At 37.6% G+C, this 22361-nt stretch overlaps 1 long non-coding RNA gene across 1 annotated transcript in view; it reads right to left on the bottom strand.

The window, feature by feature from the left end:
* Window positions 1-8769: 8769 nt before the first annotated feature.
* The window catches only part of LOC135577460 (uncharacterized), a 28854-nt gene continuing 15262 nt past the window's right edge, over window positions 8770-22361 (bottom strand). Inside the window, exon 3 of the long non-coding RNA XR_010469266.1 lies at window positions 8770-10841. This is a non-coding gene — a long non-coding RNA (uncharacterized LOC135577460). The remainder of the gene's footprint in view (window positions 10842-22361) is intronic.

Raw genomic sequence — 22361 nt, 5'->3', positions numbered from 1 at the left:
TCAATATACATGCGATATATGTATTGTAATGCTGAGAATGGCCATTTGTGCTTTGCACTTTGATCATTTTCCTTAATAAAACTGGAGATGAAATTAGTTTATTCAGTCATGAATCACAAGAGCTTCAAAATGCAAAGAAAAAAAGAAAGGCTTTTTAAAAAGTTGTGCTTAGAGGAATAAAAGAAAAAAAGGCTTAACATTTTTTTCTATTCTTTTTTATGGACACACAAAGATTGCCAGGAATACGATGCACACTATGGACTACTATTTGGGCCTAAGTCCTGAGAAATTACTTCTAGTTGTCGATGCTGATTATCACAGCAAGTGGCACAACTTAGAGAAGAACTGAGTGTCTATAAAAACAAAACAGTGTTACTTTCCTTTTACAAAACAGCAGAAATAATCTTGAGGATTTTCCTTTTCCAAGTGTTTCTGAATTTATCCTGTCTATGTACTGTGTAAATTGTTCACTTTTTACCTTGCTATCCACATGACTTCTTCGACAAATGCAGATCAAAGAGTCTTTTTGCTTCTTTAGTCTCCAATTGTGTTAATTATGGCAAACGGATAATATTTAGGTTTTTAGAAGAATGGAGAATAATAAAATATATGTCAAACCATTTAAGACCTGAGTCAGATACTTCAGTTTGTACTGATTACTCTGTCTGTCATCACATTGAAATCTATTGGGTTACTCTTGGTTGTATTCATACCAGTGTGAGCAAAACCTGCATCTGTGCTAGCTTAAATGATAAAATTTCCTCCATATAAGTAATAACATTTGGTTATTAGAGATTTAGTTGTGACATGGCTGTGTGAAAATTGCATCATGGTGGGTTTGCCTGTTGAACCACACACTTGTTTGTTTTCTGTCAGCAACCTTGATTTTCAGTTAGTTAGTCTTGACTAGCATTGAAGTGCTTGGCTGAAGTGCTCTTATGGATCTGGCTAGAAGTTTTAAAAGCCCCTAGGGGTAACATGGTGTAATTGGCAGTGCAGTGTTGGTTAATGTAGAAAAGGTCAGTTTAAATTCATTTCAGAGGTAGCAGCATGACCTGTTATGTCTTCTCAGCTGTTTGGCTGCTAATCCCCATCTAAGTAGCAATAATGAATTGAAAAGGTGATAGCATCAACACCTGCAGTGAGACCTATGAAATAATTTTTCTCTTATTCCCAAAACAACAGTGCAATATGAAGTGTGTTGTCTTCCTTCTCTTAATAGCCACCCCTTTGCTTCTTAAAACGTTAAAATACAAAAGTATTCTGCATCAGAAAATTGAGAAACTTTGTTGTCATCTGTAAGCCTAAAAAGGACTCTGCTTCCACAAACAATGTGGAAGTTTTTAGGCAATGTAGGTTATAGTATAGAGAGAAAGGTGTTAGCTCTGTGCTGCACACATAGCATGCTTTCCAAATCTCTAAATTTTCAGGTTTTTGTGAATAGAAAGCAGCCATTTTACAAGAAACAAATAAGAAGAATTAGTCAAATTTTATGTAATGATAATATATTGATTAACAAAATACTATTCTATTTAGAAGGCTGGAACAACGTCAGTTTTCAATTGAAAAACATAGTGCCTTGTTTCTTTTCATGCTAGAAATAATAATTAATGGAGGCTAGATCTATATTTTGACCTTTAAATAAAACAAATACTGCCCATGATTTTTTGTGATGTCCTCTGCACTGGAGCATAAGTTTTCTATGAATTCTTTAAAGGAAGTTGATTCAAGTTCAAATGCATTTGTTAAAAGGGAAGCCTTCATCTTGAATGCACTTTCATGGCAAGGAAATACCTGTTCCAAGGGTAGTTCACTTTTCCACATGCACTACAGTATTTTTTTTTTAAGTGTAAGTCTACATGGACTACATGGAGATGAGAGATCAAGACTACTACAAAGAGATCTGTGGGAGAAGTGCTGCACTGAGTGCCATGCTGCATACTGCCTTCTAGAAGCTTTTCAGAGATGCTAGACAAGAAGGAATTTAGGTCTATATTTATTGAAACTCCTGTGCTAGTCTAATTACACAGTGGAATTTGCTTTCATGCTATGAATTTTCCTTGGGTCTTGGATTTTCAAACGAAGTATTTTCCTTTGAGATGATAGGTGTTTGAATGGTCCCCAGAGCAGCTTGAAAAAGTACATTTTGAAGGGCATCATGTGTGGTGCTCTGGAGCCGTATTCCCCACCTGTTTCATGTAAGTTACATTGAGGGAAAATATGGACATCTTGAGGACACAGCTACAACATTTGCAGGCCTGATGGTACCCTAATCACTAATACTTCAACGGGGGTTCAGAACTACATTGCCAGCTTAAAATCATAGATATCTTATATGGGCTTCTGTGCTCTGTTTTTGTGGCTGGCTGTTTATAAATCTACTCTTGGCAATGCATAGGACAAAAGGGATCTTATTATAAGCCTCTGACAACAGCAAAAGGGCAAGTGAGGTACATGAAGGTACATACAGAAAATGACAGCGTGCAGATGTTGCAAACCTTTTTGCCAAATCAACCACAAAATGCAGTTCAACCATGTGTTTCGCTGGTATGTGGAGCTCTTGAAAAGTTACAGAGTAGGAAAGCTGTATGCTCAAAAGTTTGACTGTCTGATGTGTAATTTCTTGTACATTTACTGTGTTGAGTTTTTCACTCTCTCCTTAATTACTGCTGTTCTGCCTACATGAGTAATAAAGGACTCAGGTTCCAAAATAACAAAATGTTTTCCATAAGAAGTTAATACCTTTTTCTTTTTAGCATAAACTAGTTCTTCCTGAATCTGAAATGAGGTTTAATTGAAATGGCAGAGCAGTTACATTTCTAAAATTAATATTACGATATTTTGATCTTTCTTTTTATGAAATTATCTGGAGTTGTGTAGTTTTGTAGATGAGGCTTAGCAGCCAGTCTCTCAATGGTTTAGACAAATGTTAATGCAGGGGCTTATTTTCAATGGTGTGGAGAGAATTTCATGAGAAGCTCACAGAATTGCTCACACATCACAAAGTATTGGGTCCTGCAAAGGTAACAGTATCCATCAAGACCATGGGAACATGCCACAGAGGGTGGCATTGTTTGTATGAAACAGCAGGATCACAGTCAAGGATATAGTGTGCCTCTTCCCCAAACCACTTGGTTTGCTTAGAGGTGGTGTTAAGAAGTATGAGTGGGGTCCTGAGCCTGGTTGCTTCTACGTGGACTGGTTCAAAAGGAAGGATGAACAGGGCAAGCTTTCATATACCACAAACCAGATCGCTGGGATATAGTACGACCCTTTTTCTTATGAAACAAAGCAATCACTGGTACTGAGAAGACTGATGAAGACAGAGGAAAGAGAAAAAGGAAAGCCATGACATCTTGTTACAAAAAAGGTAGTTCTAGAGATGGAGAGGAGACTGTGGGATAAGGGGCTTTATGACTACTTCATTGCCACATATGGCTCCAACAGAAATGTCCACTCTAGTTAATGTAGAGTTTCAAATTTATTTTGATGTTTTGGTTGAAGATGATATCCATTCAAAGTGATCTCATTTTCCTGAAATGTCGTCTTCTTCCAGTTCCTCTGATCATGGTGTCAGTCTGGAATCCAACCTGGTAGAGATCTAGTCTCCACACTCTTTTCGGAAGGGCACAAAAGAAATCTTGCAGAAAAAGTAGGAAGGATTTGTGAGCAGAAAATAAGAAGTCACATAAAACCCTTGCAAAGCTTAGGCAAAAATAACTCTTGGACAGTAAACATGAAGAATTGATGAACACTCTATCCAGTTTATGCCTAAATACAAATGATAAATAATGTTGCTCTCTAGTTTGGAACAATTCTGCACTATACAAGAAAGGAAATGCAGCCCTTGAAGTCTACATGTGGGAATCCTAAGAGCAGACTTCAAAGCCTGGTGACTAATGATTCTGGTAATCTGAAAGTGTTAGATTTGTTCTGTGACTTTTTGCTAAGGTTGGATGATGATAAAATTAATAACTGAGAGTACTTACAGGTAAATTACAATATCTATAAAATATCAAATTATATAAGAATAGAATGCTAATATAACTCTTTGAGACAGTTGAGGAGAATAGCAATTAACTGATGTTTGTGAATATTTGACATCCTTGTATGAAAGATGCTATATACAGCAAGTTCCAAATATGATGATCATCATCAGCAATATCCTTCTGACTTTAATTAGATGATTGAAGGGCATGCCCTTGAAAAATGCTGCACAGAACAAGATCTTCACCACTGAATGTCTTAACATTTTATTTTTATTAGCACGTTAAATGAATTAAGGGAACAGCTATGTACTGCATTTTCTTTCTTTCTTAGTTTTTTTTTCTTCTCTAACATAATTGTTGCAAAACCTGCCTTGGGATTGGTTTCACTTTCATTTACCTCAAAATTACTGGCTTTGAAGGAGTGTAGGTTTTCTATGTGAGTATAAATGTCGATTGGTGATCCTTGCTTATTGTAGTCCGCCCCAGCACTCAGGAGTATGAAAACAGTTAATGTTTGCATGGTTGCTGCAGTTTTAGTTTGTGGACAGGCTTACTGGCTGCATGGTGTTTCTCTGAGATTTTTTGCAGTAAATTGCATACACTGCAGTAGCTCAAGTAATTTTAACACACTAGTACCATGTCTTGAGCCTCAGCTAGAATTTCTTGTCATCTCTCTGCACCTGTGGTACTTAAGGATTATTAATCACAGTGCTCACACAAGTGATATATTATTAAAAAATTACTTGTGCCTTTAGTTATTTGCTCTTAAATAAACCTTATCTGTTAAATTCTTATGATAAAATTGCTTATCATGTAGAAAAAGTCTTCTCTCCTTGCCTCCTTAACTGTACTTTGAAAAACAGCTCCGCGTGAGGAATTGATCAGGGATAAATTAAAAGAGTTTTGTTTTAGCTTTTTAGTAAAGTCCACATTCACCTCAGCTTGGCAGTAAAGATGCATTCTTTAGCATTCCAGTGTTTGAAGAAGACATGCAACCTTTTAGAGAATTGTCCTCTCATATTCTAATGTAAGATTAGCATACATATGTGCGTGTATGCTCATACATGTGAGTCGGAGAAGAGGGTCATCAACAGTATTGTCTTCAAACTGAAACTCAAAACAACATTAGACACAATGTAGAAAATACTTTTATAATAGCAGATAACAGCACTCCCCTACTGAGATCAATGCTTTTGTCCAGGTCTTTTAGGTCTTCAGTGTGCTGAGAACTCTATTTTTAATGTAGGGAAGTAGATTCAGACCAGGGCAGGGGTTTTGGTTGCTTGGTTGGTTGGTTTGGTTTGGTTGGTTTAGGGTTTTTTTTAAATTTTTATGTTCTTTTCCTCTGCATATATTTTCTACACTATTTTCGTTTCTACTGACAAAATACTGAAAAATGTTCAGCTGGTAACCTAATTACAGTTTGTGTTCTTCCTTCAGAGGGAAGAAACAGGAAAGTAGAACTATCAAAAGAAATCTTAGTCTATCTACTTGTGTCATACATCACTGAACCTGTTTATGTGTGCAGATACGGTGGGTAAGATGTGAGGTTGTGTAGTGTCCCCTCTCTGACCCTCAGACCAATGTGAAGGAGCCCTGATGTGCAGCACATGTTAGTGTCTTCACTGTGCCGCAACCCTTCACTCCAGGCTCAGTGGAGTGAGCTACATGCAGTTTGCAGGAGTTATGTGCAGGTGCAGGGGAGCCACTGTTTCTGCTGAACTCTGCAATAAGGCTACATAGGTATGCTAATGTCTTCTGAACATGAAGGTTTACAGTCCTGCCCTGGTATTGCAACACAAGTAGATTCTTATCTCTTTGCCTTTCTTTATTGAAGAGAAGGTTTATTTTATGGTCAAATCAATTAGGAAACTCTGCATATGAAATTGTTACCTGACTGATTTTAATATAACAGATATTATGGTAATGTTCCCTAAATATATAGGTTTCCCATATGAGAGCACATTAGGCTTTTAAATAATATATTTTCAGTAGGTATAGTCTAGAGTTACTTTCTTCCCCATCTTCTAATAGTGAAAGATAACATGTCTCATACTTTTAGGAAGGGATGAGATCAGTCCTTCTCATCTTCCAATATTACCTCCTTTTAACTCTGCTAAAATGAGTAGTTCTGCTACCTCTCTTAGTAGCCCTTCACTTCCCGTCAAGAAATACCTTAGGTCAAATGTCTTCATTTAATTACACAAGTATGACACTTATAAACTGATTTCAAGATCTGAATGCAGTTCTTCTGGCATGTGCCATGGACTTCAGTTCAGTGGAAAATCTCAGAGAACAGTAGACAAATTCAGGTCTTCCACTGCGCCCTGTCAAGGTATCTGAAAACTCATCTATAATAGAACCAGCACTGAGAGAAAAGGCTACTTTATTTTTCATATATTTATTCATTGTCTTCTGAGCTAGCCTTGCTACTGTGGATGTGAACTGATATAAGATATGGCTGCACTGTAAGTAGAAATAGTTTTCAGTCATTTCACACCATCTCCTTTGCAGTCAGCAACTCACGTTGAATTCCTGCTATTCCAGCTGTGTAATTTCCTCTTTTGCTCCACTGTATAAAAATTCTTTATACAGACCCATTTAAGCTGCAAATGGTGTGTCTACTGTTTGATCTTTACAGTCACAAAACAGAGTTTGTCTGTGCAAATGCACTGGTGGTACAAGCTATTTTCTCTTTTTATATTTGTGTATTTGATCGGCTTTTATTGTGTTGAATTATTCAAGGTTGTCAATTTAGCTACTGTCATACATCTTGCTTCTTGACTACGTTTTAACATTAATTCAAAGTCTGCCATATTGTAGCTAATCTTTAAATTCAAGAGAAAACTTCATTCTCCAAAGTCTTGTGCATAGGCAGACAACCTCAAGTAGCCTTATTGATTTATGGCTACACAATGGCTTTTGTTTTCATATTGTTTCCTATATTTTCAGATATATACCCTTTGCTGTGGTTAGTCACCTTTCCAACTATCAGCCACATTCCCACTATGTATTGCTCAGGCTGTGCCCAGTCCTTTGAGTAGCCAGCCAAATGGACAGACGATATAAGGTTGATCTTACAAAACCTAGCAGCACTGAAATGGTTTATGGTTTACAAAATTCAAGTAAAGCAAAATTTCATTTTCCATACTTTTTTTTTTTTTTTTTGGTCAGAGGCATGAGTACATTTCTAAAGGATTTTGGGATTTTGTAAGTCTAAGTAGATAATTCATCCATATTGAATTTGTCTCCACCAGCATGTCAGTGCTTATCTATAATTTAATTTTCAATCTATCCTTTCTTTTTCTCCCCCTAAGAACCAATGTTTAAACAGAGGAAATCTGAAGGTTATAGGGGGTAATGCATTTTAATCAGTACTTCTATAGAAAACAAGAGTGGAAATATTTCCCACAGCAGACATTTTTTTTTGTCTCCCTTTGCTTCATTACTCTGCACTGACTTGTGGTGACATTGAGGTACTGGAGAAGGAAATGATCTTTTATTAGAGAACAAAGCAGAGCAATTACTTTATTTGATTCCTCTTCTGTTCTGATACAAAGACTCCTTTTCGAGGGCATCGGGTTCAGTAAAGAGTCTTAATAGTCATTTAAAGTCAAGCAGAAATGAAACTACATTGTAATACCTTCCTTTACTTCTATTGACTAGATCACAGTAGCTTGGCATATAGAGATGACCAAACTTACATAAGAAGGAATCTGTTGCTGTCTTGGGCAGGCTTGGACTCTGATCCATGGCTCTTCCCACTTCATAGAAGGAAATATGTTATTTCTATAACTGAGAAATATTTTATGTTTTCTTCATCGACTTGGTCCAACTTTATCTAGAGAATCAAGGTTGTTCTTCACAGACCCTGGAAACAGGCTGTATAGAAGTCAACTGAAAACTCAACACTTTTTCTTGCATGTCAAAATATGGTAGATGAGACAGACAGGTAGCAGAGCTCCATGCCGTCATCTTCTACAGGTTAGTAGAGCAGTATTAACTAATTCTTATACTCAATCATGCACCACGGTACTTCTCACATAACTTTCCCACTTTTGTACAGAGAATGCCTTTTTGTCTCTTCAGAGTACTTTAAACCTTTTGGTTTCCCCAACAGACAAACTGTATCATGTACCTGGCCAGCATCCAAGATTTAGAAAAATCTGAACAATTGATTCAAGCATTGTCTTTTACTGATGCCCTTTGAATTTATCAGGAGCTGTTCCTTTGGAAATCTTACATTTCTTACCTGTTCCTTCCTTGTCACCTTTGAATTCTGTGAAGGAAGGACAAAATAACCAAATCTATCCATAGGGCAATTGTCCCTGTTACCAATTTCCTTATGCTTTTATAGATCATACCAATGTTCTTTGTGACACTTGAGTGAATCCTCAACACCTCATAGTACAAAATCTTAGAGAGAGGAAGAACATAGCTAAATTGTTCAATTGTATTGAGAAAATCCGTCATTTGTTAGGATTTACAAAGATTATTTAATTACTTTATTTAGTGACTCAGATTTTAAAGAACCATTCAAGGACCAGAAAATAAATATCCAGTTTATATCTTCGTGATGCGTTTGCCTGGGTTCCTTAAAAGGAAAAAGGACTTTCATGAATAAATAGCTCTAGGAATCTATTCACTGTACTTGATTAAGTGTTGTTGCCATTTACAATGTTATACTGGAATTTGATTACTCAGACATGGCAGAAATGGAAATGACAAAAAAAAAAGGAATGATGCTATAGTTAATGACTACTTTTATTAAATATTTTTATTATTACATGCAGATAGTAATCCCACTGTTCTGTGTGCTCCAGAAATGCATACATAGTCATGGTCCACAAATTGTCTATTTAACAAAAAATTCAAAATCATTCATTTTTCCTCTTTGAGTCTTGTTTTATCAGTTATCAAGTCAATTCAGGGAATACATTCTTGTTTAAAAGGCAACTTCAATGAAGATATAGAGCTGACAGTAATTTTTCTATTGAGTCCTTATCGTCAATATAGGTGTTTTGGTTTGTTTTTTTTACAGATGTAAAGTATGACAAGTCCCAATTAGCAAGAAGAACTAGCCGCCATTTTGGTAGAATTGCTTAATGAGAACATTCTGCTGGATCATGTATCCAGTACGGATTAAAACTGTATTTTTTAGAAATTAGAAGCTCAAGAATTTCTGTCAAGAATTCCACAGTAACAAGAAGTCAGTGAAAAAATTGTTTTAAAGTCTATTAAAGGCTTTCGTGTTTGTTTGGTTTTTTTTAATTCCCTGGACTACAGTGATTCAAGTCAAGCTATTTGGACCTTGAAGTCATGTACATCACAACAAAAACGATAACCATGTCCTCCAAGAGTGGGCTTCAACCTACAGAGACGTCTGCAATACAGGATTGTGTCCTGCCAGAGTCCTTGTGAGTCAGTGGGATCTTCAAGGGAGCTGAAAGACCTTAACATGTGCACTCCCAATTACTTGGGTCAAAACTGACCCCTTATCAAAATCCATATGAAGAGTTGTTCAGGGGTGTGTAAGTCTTTCCTTGAAGGTATGCTTCAATAGCAGCTTGGATAGTTTTCTTTTTAAGAAAACAATTTTAGCAGTGAAACCAACCTTAAACAGAGTAAACATTTGTAAAGTTGACTAGAATATAGATGTATTGTATTTTCTGTATAAAAGATAAGTGTATTACTTGGGTCTCACTTTTATGAGCAGAATAGGCTAAATTTTTCTTTGAACTGGCACCTGCAATAAAAGCCTTTAATAGGTATATTAACTGCTGCGATATTTTACCATGTTCAACCTCTATGATTTTTGGTTGTAACAGGTTTCAAGAATTAGACAAAAGCAATAAGGAAAATGGTCCTGTAATAGTTTTATTTTCTAAGTCATGCTTTCTTAACACTGCCACAATTTTTTTGTATTTTTTTTGTGCAACTGTTATCACAAAGTTTTAAATTTATTAGTTCCTAAATTTCAGCAAAATGTTGCTTATTGATAAACTAAATTCAACACTGAATTTATTTAGTATTACAAGTACTTTAACAACTGTTCACTACAATACATCTATCTAAATGAAATAGTTGAAAGTACTGAAATACCTTTAGTGCCCCAGTCTGTAAATAAAAATAGTAAATGAATATAATGCTAAGCATCAGATCCATCTTCGTTCTGTGATACACAAGGGCTAAGGATTATAAAACATTTTTTTTTTTATTATTCCATAGATGGAATTTAAGCTCTCAAATAACTCTACAACATGTTGACCCACAGATCTCAATGGCCAAATATGTGTTTCAGTGGTCTTTTTCTCCCGCCACCTTGCCCTTTTTCCTGTTGTTTTTATCTTTTGGATTCACTGTCTTCTGCACTCACATGCACACAAATACACCCTTTGAAAATAGTTCAAATTCCCGTTGAAGGTGGTCTCATGCTCCTGATTGCTGGTTATGGTCTTACTTGGGGTACTTTGGAGTCTTCTCCTGTCTGAAACAGGAAGAACTCAAAAAATATTTTCCCAGTGGCACTAGAAGACACTCACCACTGAAAAAGGAAAGGGTCATTTCTTAAGGGCTGAATTTTGTCAATCAAAAAATTAAAATTCAGATTTCTATGCTTATAGAAATAAATCACAACATTTGCGTCATAGATATATCAAGTGGTCTGTAATCTGCTTCACAGACACGCTGCCAGGTAGCCGTCACTTCTGAGGGAGACAACGGTGTCCATGTTGCATCACACAGGTTAACACATTCATGCCAGTCTTGGACATCAGACATTGATCTCGATACATTGTGGGAAGATACGTGTGGGTGCTTTGTTTGTTTGTTTTGTTTTGTTTTTTCCTTTTTCTGTAAGGAAAAAAAAAAATCTTTATATTAACTTCATACTTTGACTCCTGAGAAATTCCTGGTGAATTCATTGAAGTTTATCTTGAGTTTTTTACAAATATTTTCTTTTGCACTATTCCTTGCTGCACCTTTCATCATTTTTTTAAACTTTTACCTGTTAGTCATATACATCTGATTCACATTAATGCAAATGACTCTTGGTGCTCTGGAATGACTTAAAGAATGTCTACGTTCATGCAAGTATCTGGCTTCTCATTTCTGGTGATGTTATTGTTCACTATGTAATATGCTGAGTTTATTGATTAGGGCCTTTTAATTTCAGTATTATGTATGTTAATGCTTTATTTGATTTGGCCTGTGTTTGCATGAATATGTAAGAAATCAAAAGTGAATTTATTATAATATTAATCTAGTCCTACATTCAGTGAATATATATTATAGAACTCTTGAACTGAGTTAGAAGTGAATAGAGTGCAAAATCACTTTGGACAGAAAAAATAATTGAAGTTATGCAGTGAGAATGTTTTTCAAGCATGATTTCAGTAAGACCCAGTACCTGTAAAATATGGGGCGTTGTTGGACAATTTCACTATGAATGTTAATAAAAACTCAGGTTTAGGTTTTCTTCATGTCGTTAACATATTTTCTTGTAATGGCTTGTGCCCTGTAAAAATATATACATTAAAAGAATCCTTGCTGGACTCAACAGTATTGAGATGCTACTTGATTGATGCTACTTCTCCCAATACATGTGTAGATAAGCTGCACAGTAGGTGGCATCCAGTGTTATTTACATGTTAAACCAAATCCTTCACCCACATAGATACACAGAAGCCTGTGAGAAGTTACCGGGGTGGGATATCCTTATCTGGCTTACTTTGGTTCAAGAGACCTTTTATATATTGAGCAATATCCCAGTTTGTCTCCGTTCTTTATTTTTTTGTTCCAAAGAAAACATTCTTGTCAATGTTGCTTCTGCAATGGGATAGAAGACCAGACTTTCAGGGAAACTTTCTAAAATAATTTTGTTTTGAAGCATTTTAAGCAAAAAGTGAAGCTCACCTGAAGATACAATTGTGTTTCTTTTTGAACTATGTATGTATTATTTTCCAAATGAGACATAATTAATTTCTAAGTATGCAAACATAATGTATTTCTTAAAATACAAAATTTAAAAAGCTTGTTAGGGATATTCAATCTCTAATTTCCTGTGAAACTATTTTTAATTACAATAAATAACATAGCTTTCAGAGAGAAAAATTAAATGGTTATCTTGCTATATACATTTCCCAACAAGTCTAAAAGCAAAAATGAGCAATTAACCATTCATATATTGCAATTTAACTTCCTACTATATCATCAGTGTAATATAAGCGTAATTCAGAAGATCATTTCATTCCAGCGAGATAATGCAACCACAATGACTAGACAGATAAAATTTTTGCTGAAGTTTGATTTGCTTATACAAATTAGTAAGCAGGCAGTGCTAGCTCGTGACTCCAGTAAAATTCATGAATAAAGTAGATAAACAGCAGACTTCTGAAAAGGCATGAAGCATGTATCCAGAACAACTATTTGGTTCAGATTTGGGGAGCTTATGCATACCTATGACCATGGTCATACCTGCTCTTTGAAATAAGTGGAGGACCATCCCTCCCTGCCTTTAGGAAGGAAAAAGTAAAAGGTTTTCATTCATCTCACTTTTTGAATTTTCGGACAGCAGATGCAGAGATCTTCAGTTTTGCCTGGACCTTTATAAAACCTGAAGATGCTTTCTTATATTGAATTTCTCTTTGGATGAAATTTCAAAGTATAAAATGTTATTAAGCACAGGGATCAGGAAAAAAATATTCTCCTTCTTATTGCTGAAAATGTCAGCATTTTTAGGCTGACCCCTTCTGAAATGCCATGGATGTCTAAGCTGGAAGATGTTCAGGGAATAGTGTCACAATGGAAAATCTTAACATGTTAGGACACTATACCAAAAGACCTTTATTCTCTTCAGTTACACTGAAATAACAGAAACAGGGATTTTTAAAAATTCTACATGTATGAAACTGTATAACATCAAAGATAGAAATAATTCAGTATTCAATTTCTGCAAATTATCAATTGTTGCAGAAACAGTTTTAAAAGTTTCCCCTGGTAATGTAAAGTACATTGAAGATTTCTTTGCTCAGCAGCTAGGAAGTTTTAAATCTCCCATGCAACAAGCAGTATTTCTGTACTTGATGGTGACTGGTTTAGTCCTTAATATTTCCTCTCTACTTTTTCTTATTATGTTCAGTTCTTCAGTGACCTGCTAACTTCTTGACTGTGGAAGTGCCCTGTGCAATGAGTACCAACAGGTAATTGGCTGTCACTGGGAATAAGCAATTGATTAGTTTTAAATACAGACAGTACTGTCTGGCTGCATTCAACACGATTTATTGAATGAGGAAGTGAAACAAAGCCTCCCTTTTCTTTTTCCATGCCATTTTATTGTTTTGAACAACTTATACTTCCTTTCTAGTTCAATTTCTCTAAAGGTCAGTTTTCTATCCTGTTTCTCTTCTATATTTTTTTTTCTGAGCACATCTGCCTCCTCGTGCCAGAACTTCCTATTTTCCGCTACATCCTTTCTGTGAAGGAGCAGACAAATCTGAAGTTCAGTGTTTAAGGGATAAGGTTTTATTACTTTCATTAGCCACCTGGATTAGTTAATCACCTCTGTCATCCCTCAGAGGTTTATGTTCTGTCACATGGTTTCTCTTACCACTGTCCTTTCACAAGCACACTCCTTACTTAATCTATCAGTAAACAAATTTAATGTAATTCCTAGTGTGCAAACTCAGCAGTGTAACTACCAGCCTTTTCTCATGATGTAAACAAATTATTAGTTGAACCATATGTTTGGTCATTAGTAGAATTTTAACAGCTTGAGTCCCTATGTTTTACTCAGAGCTGTGTATAAGACCCTATCAAAAGACTTTCAGGAGGAAATATATACTGTCAGCTTACTCTTGGTTGCATTTTCCTTTTGCACAGAATTCCAGAGGACAGATAAAGATGTTTCCTTCCTCCTTGCAAAAACCTTTTTGATTAGACCACTTTTCAATTAACTGCCTGGGTCTTTGTGATTCAGCGTCACTCCTAGTGCTTAGTCCATCCCTTCCTTCCCCAGTACAATATATTTCTGTAGATGAAGGCATGTGGATTTAGGCTGTATGTGAATACCCTCTGTGCTGCAAGGGTGAGGTTCTGCCTGTGTCTGTGAAACAGAGCTGAAGGGTTCTGGGCATAACCACGTTGATGTCAAAGGGCTTCTTCCAGCCCTGCTTCAGCAGCACAGGAGGACAGTCCTCTTACTGAGTCCAAGCATGCTCCAGATAGAAGGGTGGTTTTCCTATTCAATTGGTATGGTTCTATTTCTCTCTCCCTAACCTTTTGGAGTTCTTCACTCTTACATGCAGTGTTGCACAGTTCAGCCTATGCTACTGAATTCGTATATATTTCCTAGAGGAAATAAAGTTTTGAGAATTCAGGTGAGGTGAGGATCTTCTTTCTTTTTATGTGTATTATGATGTGTGTCATTCAATTTGGAATAAATCCGTTCTAACATATTTTTCCTTGGCTGCCTGAACATATGTATGTGTCTAGAAATGCTTCACGTATTGGATTAAAATGGGTGAAGGGTAAAGTACACTTTATTTGCTGGTAGTCACAGAATTGCACCATTAAAAGTCTTGCCAATGTATTTTATTTGAGATGCTGCATAAATGCTGTTATTTGACATTCTTTTAGTTCTTCTAGCAAAATAGGGGACCTTTACTGAGAATTAATGTGTTTGCTTTTGCCACTGAATAGACTGCATTCTGGGCTGCACATAAAGATCTGAAAAATACTGTTGAAACTACAGGCCTGATGAAAAAGAACCTGAGCTCTGCTGCATGCCTGGTTTTGCTCAATATTGCAGGCCTGTCACGTCTTCAGGTTCATCCAGCCGTGGCAGGGCCACAGTTCTGCATATTTTCCCATATTTCTGAACTAGGAATCTGCACTTAAAATACCACAATGCATCTTCTTTAACCCAGCAGATGCAGTCCAGGAGGAATACCCCTTCGAAACTCCCTCTGAAAGTAGTTCTCCGTCTGAGAATAATTATTGCAGAAAGATAGCCAGTAACTCTTTATGCTCTGGTAATTCCTGGATGCTGCAAGTAAAGATACAGATATAATTTAGTGCAGCCTCAGTGCTGTGCTGCTGTTATTCTAAAAGCTGAACTGGCCTTTTGAAATCTATTAAAGTAAGAAGCTGATAAAATGCCATAGAGGCACTTTTGCCCTGTAAATAACTCTGCCCTGAGGAGCCAGGATTGGTCCTTTTCTTGTGACCTAAACATGGTACGTGTGGGATTTGCCCTGAGAGGTGTTGCTGGCTTTCATTCTTTTCTCTTGAATCTTGACCTGAGTATCAAAGGAATCTCTGACAAGCTTCTTCATATGTATAACCTTCTCTTCCTCAGTCTAACCTTGGGCTCAGCCCCCTGGCTCAAAACATATGAAGTGTGTAAGATGAAACAGCCTCTTCTGAGCCAGCTTTAAAGAGCTCTTCTACCTGTTCAGTAAACTTCCACCACAGGAAGTCATATGAAAACGTTTATAAAGACATAGTTGTACACAGCAGGGGACAAGTCAAGTTAATGTCACATAGCAGCTTCTTGACAGGCATGCTTCTTGTTCCATGGCTTTCTGGGCCACCCTGTTTCCTCCATTATACTTAAAAATCTCCTGTCATTTTAAGAGGAATAGGTTAACTGAATATTTTTATGCAGAAATATTGGCTTTCCACCATTTATGTGGAATATACTGTATTTCTAGTGTGCTGGTAAGATAAAATCAGTCTTTGCAAGCCTTTATGCACAGAAGGAGTAGTTTTCAAAGTTCATGGCGGTTGGCCATGAAGATGTACTTGGAGCTACTAGCTCATACTCTTTTGAAATCACCTTTGTAAGGTAAAAATATTGATTTAGTATTCTGAACACTCTTAAGAGTCTACGCTCTCATCTTCAGGCATGGTTAGCTCCTTAATCCCGGTAGGAGCTGCTGAATTCAGGTGAAATGAGAAGACAGTGACTGCCTCAATAGTTATTTCTTTAAAAGATAGAAGGAGGTTTTCTAGGAAATTAAATTAGAGTATCTAAATTGTTTCAGACACACCACTTCAATATAGAGGTGGTGGTGTCGGACAATGCCATGGCTTGTTTCACTCAAGAGTTGCAAAGCAATCTTCTGTCACGGGTACGAGAGCAGGAGTGGTAACACCAGCTGTGGGAGGACAGAGCAGAGCTGAGTGCTCAGGAGACTGACATTGAATGAAGAAGAGTTCTGCCTAGAGCAAAAGGAATCCTTTCAATCCAGTTCACATCCCTGGTTAAGAGCTCCACACTGAAGACAATAAAATGTCTGAGCTGTGGAGGCCTAGAGATACCTGAAATGTGTCTGAAGTAGTTGATGCTGAACAACAGCACTGAATGAGGGTGTTTCTCAACATGCCAGATTCCTGGAAATCATCCATCTTACGGGAGTCACAAAGCTGAAGAACGTAAAATGACAATCTCCTTCTGCAAGTTGGGCTGCTCTGATATGCATAAGGTCACACAGGGAAAAACGAATGTGGAGACTGAATAGGTCTTCTGAATTAAGAGCCTGGACTCCTTGAAATTGGTGTTCCTGTTCAACAGAATACAACTCAGATATTGTTATATATCCTGAAGACAGATTTTACTGCATAGGCTCCTGATACTTTTGCAGCCTAATCCCAGCTGCATTATTTTTTGCTATTTATAATCTGTTTCTTGCAGGCTATCAGTAATGGCAGCATCTTTTCATGATGCTATCAAATTTGTATTATTTTAAAATGTTAAAGCATTCAAAAGAAAAACATGTAAGCAACAACAGCAGTATAAAGGCCCATAACAATCTGGACAGAGAAGAACTGTATTCCATTAAAAAGGCACCCTCCAAAATTATGCTAATGTAATTAAATATTATGAACACAGTATGTAAATCAAAACATTGTCAGGGAAAAAGCAGTACACTTCATCAGAGATACTACAGATCAATCCCAAAATGATTGTAAGGGAGATTAAACCTATTATGAAAGTTCAGTGTTTACATAAGCATTACTATATTCAATAATATTGGATGCAGTGATGAAAATAAATTATTAAAGACACAGTCAACAGTATTTCTGAAGGAATAGTGACTGTGCCATTTTGTTAATGCTTTTAAAAGGGCAAATTTTGCCATTAAAAGGCAAAATAAATCATTCTGAATTCAAGAGAGATTTTAAAATCTTTATGGAACATAGGGGTTTTTTGTTATTGTGACAAATATAAAAATACCTCAACTTAGTTTCACGAACTTTCTGAAACAGAAAACTAGAATTAAGTTTTTAGTCTGAGTAACAGAACCAGAAGACAGCAGAACTAGCAATAAATGGATTGTGCAAAAAATGCCTGGTGACAGAAGCAATCCCCTCTCCTCCTAGCAAAGTTGCTTGGTCCTCCCAAATTACACTCCATGGAAGAGCAGGCAGTTGGCATCCTGCTGTCTGGCACCTGGTTGCCTGGTTCACTGGCTCTCACAGAAGATGTAAGGTGGTTAGCAGTCTATTTAGAGAAACTGAGATGGGTCACTGGTAGTACTGTGACTGTTATAGGTACCTGAAGACACGTTTGGCGTCTGTTAACGTTATTGTTCCTTATGGAGGATGGTAGGGGGACAATTAGGACTGGACTGCATATCCCAGAACAATCTTGTGTGAACAACTGATTTCTGAAAGGGTGTTATTTTAGGTTTGATTCTGTTTTTCTCTTTTGGCTTTGTTATGATTGTTCTGTGTTGTATGTTCCATTACTTACATACCTGTCTTCACCCTAACTGTTGACTTCGGGTCTTCAGCCACCTGTATCCCAAATCATTTTCTCAAAACTACAATGTGACCTCTCTCCTCACTCTAGAAACATATGCTCAGTAATACTCTTCTTTCTCATTTACTCTTTTCCCACATTTGTACAAACAAACAAAGAAACAGACAAACAAACAGCCTCTCCTCACTACCACCACCCCGAAAAAAAAAAAAAAGGAAAACAAATTAACATTTACTAGAATTGAAACACAGACTTCAGCCTGTATTTAACAAGACCTAGAGACACATGCTCTCTCAGAGCAGCTCATTCTATAGCTACTAAACTGTTTTCTCTGCAGCAGCTTCTGCTGGCCTGTGCTGGACACAAGGAGAGACTGCTTCTTCTGGTGCAATATGGTGAGTTATCTGGTACTTCCAGAAATTAGGCACACATTTATATAGTTCTTTCACATATCTGTTTCCATTCTTCCTAGCTAGTTGCAATACAAATGGAGTTCCCATTTTTATCCCAGAATGAATCTGTTTTGCAGTGAACAATATATGCCACACTTAAGAAAGATGATTTTTTTTCAGTTCCGGGTGTAATATTGAATCTCATAAGCCTGCCTGTGTTTTTAATTGTCGAGGTATCTGATAGTTAAAGTGTTTACTAAGTAAGAATATTCCAAAACAACAATGAGAAATAAAAATTTTTGTCAGTTATTTAAACCTGGGGATTAGTTTCTTCTGCAATGACCTCAGCAATTGTTTTATGACAGACACTATCATTGTGCTCCAGATACCCAGCCCCCTGAGCCAGAAGACAGGGCTGTGGAACAGACTGGAGCCACAATAATCCAAAGGGAAATGGTCAGTGACCTGCTACAGCACTTGGACACCCATAAATCTATGGGGCCAGGTGGGATAGAAACAAGGATGCTGAGGGAGCAGGCAGAGGTGATCACTAAGCCACTGTCCATTATCTATCAGCAATCCTGGCTAACTGAGGACATCCCAATTGACAAGTTGGCTAATGTAAGCCCCTCTACAAGAAGGGCTGGAAGCAGGATCCAGGGAACTACAGACCTGTCAGTCTAAACTCGGTGCCAGGGAGGGTCGTGGAGCAGATCATTCTGAGAGACATCGCATGGCACATACAAGAAAAACAAGCGATCTGGTCTGGTCAGCATGGGTTTACAAAAGGCAGGTCCTGTTTGAACCAACCTGATCTTCTTCTACAACAAGGTGACCCACCTAGTAGATGAGGGAAAGGCTGTGGATGTCGTGTACTTAGACTTCAGTAAAGCCTTTGACACCGTATCCCACAGCATTCCTCTGAAGAAGCTGGCAGCTCATGACCTGGATGGGTGGACTCTGTGATGGATAAAGAACTGGCGGAGGACTGGGCCCAGAGACTTGTGGTGAATAGAGCCAAATCCAGTGCATGACTTGTCATGAGTGCTGTTCCCCAGCGTTCAGTATTGGGGCCAATTCTGTTTAGTGTCTTTGTCAGTTACCTGGACGAGGAGGATTGATTGCACTCGTAATAAGTTTGCAGATGACACCAAATTGGATGGAAATGTTGATCTGCTGGAGGGTTGGAAGGCCATACAGAGGGATCTGGTTCAGCTGGACCATTGGGTTGAGGCCAATTGTATGAGGTTTAACAAGGCCAAATGCCAAGAACTGCACTTGGGTCACAACAACCCCAGGCAGCACTACACGTTTGGAGAAGAGTGGCTGGAAAGCTGCCTGGCAGAGGGGGATCTGGGGTGTTGATTGACAGCCAGCTAAATGTGAGCCAGCAGTGTGCTCAGGTGGCCAAAAACACCAACAGCATCCTGGCTCGTATCAGGAACAGTGTGGCCAGCAGGACTAGAGAAGTAATTGTGTCACTGTACTTGGCGCTGGTAAGGTTGCACCTTGAATGCTGTGATCAGTTTTGGGCCCCTCATTATAAGAAGGACATTGAGGTACTAGAGAGAGTACAGAGGAGGTGACAAAGCTGGTGAGGGGTCTGGAGGACAAGTCTGATGAGGAGCGACTGAGGGAACTGGGGCCTTTCACATTGGAGAAAAGGAGGCTGAGGGGAGCCCTTATAGCTGTCTGCAACTACGTGAAAGGAGGTTGTAGCTTGGAGGGTGTTGGTCTTTTCTCTCAAGGAGCAAGCGATAGGACAAGGGGAAATGGCCTCGAGTTGTGCCAGGAGAGTTTTAGATTGGATATAAGGAAAAAATTCTTCTTGGAGAGGGTTGTTAGGCATTGGAACAGGCTGCCCAGAAGAGTGTTTGAATCACCATTCCTGGAGGTGTTTTACATGTGAATAGATGAGGTTCTCAGGGACATGGTTTGGTGTAAGAGTTAGGTTATGGGCGGACTTGATGATTCTGAAGGTGTCTTCCAACTGAAATGAATCTATGACTCTATGATTTTTGAAGCTATATTTTAGGATTTTACCCCATTCAGCATTAATAATTGTTAATAATATTGGTAATATAGATGGCTGTTTATAATTTTAAATGACTGAGTGTTTCCTCTTGGTATGATTTGTCTGATTTGACTTTCAGATGCAGTTTTTAAACGTATTTTCTCATTGTTTAGCTTTAGAGCTGAAAAAGTTTGTAACAATGAATAATGTATTGAATGAACCTAACACGCTTTTTAGCTCACTGAATATTTATGGTAAAATCCTGATTCCCTTGAACGTGCTCAGTATTTTAATTTGCCCATGGATTAAGTGTGGGTTCCCAGTGGTGTCTTATTAAATGCTCAAACCCAAGCTATGTTACTTATGATTTATCAGACAGTATAATTTGGCTTTGGGTTCTCTAAACATGCATTCAAATGCTTTTCATTTGTACTGTTTCGTACACAAAATGTAAAATTAATCCATTGAGGTTTCAGCATGACATTGTGCTACTTTGGCTTACAGGATTCTCCTGTTCATGTAGATTAAGACTTTACTTTATGGCAGACCAAGCTTCTTAGGAAGGAAGATACTGCTCATTACAAACTATGACTAGGACTAATACCCTAGCTTGATGTAGCTCTGGCACTGGAAGGTAGCTGCTCCTCCAGCCTGACGAGGACTATAGGTCAAGGTGCCCAGATGCCACAGCCCTCAGCCTGATGTATCAAAATAAAACACTGCCATTTTCAGCCTGTCCTACTGGAAGGATTTGGAAGGCAGAGATGGAAGATGAACACATACTAGCCCACCTGCCCTCTTCATGGTAGGGACAAAGAGGCATGGCAAAGGTCCAAGACATTCCACGCAGCTTTCTAGGACTTGTCAGTCCCTAGTACTGTCTGCCCAGTAGTAGAGTAGTGATCTTCTCTTCTGTCCTTGGAGCAGCTTCTTGCCTTTTGCAGTCATGTTAGGAACAGTGTAACTATAATACTGTAAGATAAATGTGTGGTATTCCATTCTGTTTTTAACTGAAGACCAGTCATGGAGTGATTTCCATAACAATAGGAGTCTCATAAAAGCATGGCAAAAATTATTAACATTTGCAGTTCCACTGGAGAGCTGCATGAACAAGAAAATAATATACTATAGTCAGACTTAGAAACAATATAAAAATCAGTTATGGGAACTAATGCTATAGGTATTTTAGATTTTATAGATCCCAAAGATACTATAGATATTTCAAAAGATTAAATCACAGATCGGGCTTTTCTTTAGAATTCTGCACTCTTCATACATCTCACCTCCTCGTCTTTGTGACAGCTAAAGGTTGGCCAACTCTCAGAAATGTGACTTGAGTAATATGGGTTGGTCTCTCTTCTCTGCAAAACCTGGGTAAGACTGGAACCATGACAAATCTTTGACTTACTAGAAGCACCACAAGAAATGTTGTTACCATAATTTTCATGATAAGAACAACAGCCTTTTCTTCTGAAAAGATTTCAAACAAGCTTGATCCTTCATGGAGCTAGTGATGGAACTTCTATGCTGTGGGTAACCACAATATACATACATTCAGATATGTTCAAACACATAGCTAAGCCTCCCTGTATTGGAGTTATATCAACCATTTTTTAAAATACCAGTGTTTGGTTGTATAGCAAATATTATTAAAAAATAAAAAAGTATTTATCAGATATTTTAAAGTATGAGGCCTTATCAGTTATCACAGAATAGGCAAACACAGGTTTCCACAGAAAACTTGCTCTTTCTCAAACTGCAAAAAGATTTGTATATTTCCCAGCTGCATGAGGCCAAGTTTTGTCTTTGATATTATGAGGAACTAAAAAATTTACTTCCAAATTTGACAACATTAGTATTTCTAAAATCTTTTCCATGTCTAAGAAGGAGGGAGAAAGGAGAGAAGAGAGTTAAGAGAATGGCATGGGAGAGGCATGGAATCACAAGTACCAAGGATTTCCACACTTGCAGTAACAGAAGCCCTCTGGAGAAGAGAGAGGAGTGACTACTGGGTGAGGCTAAGCCAAGGCAGACAAAAGGGTCTTCTGATAACCAGGTACATAAAGCATCTTCAAATCAATGGAAAGTCACTAGAAAGTTACAGTAGGTTGAAGGTGTTATTTGTCCTTACTGAATTTGTGAGCCCAATAGCAACTTAAAAGGCCTCTGGTCTGTTTCTAACAGAAAAGAATTTCCACCTG

This window comes from Columba livia, chromosome Z, assembly GCF_036013475.1.
Source record: "Columba livia isolate bColLiv1 breed racing homer chromosome Z, bColLiv1.pat.W.v2, whole genome shotgun sequence".
Classification (NCBI taxonomy): Eukaryota; Metazoa; Chordata; class Aves; order Columbiformes; family Columbidae; genus Columba; species Columba livia.
Note: the sequence above shows the minus strand (reverse complement) of the source record. Positions and strands in the feature narration are given on the sequence as shown.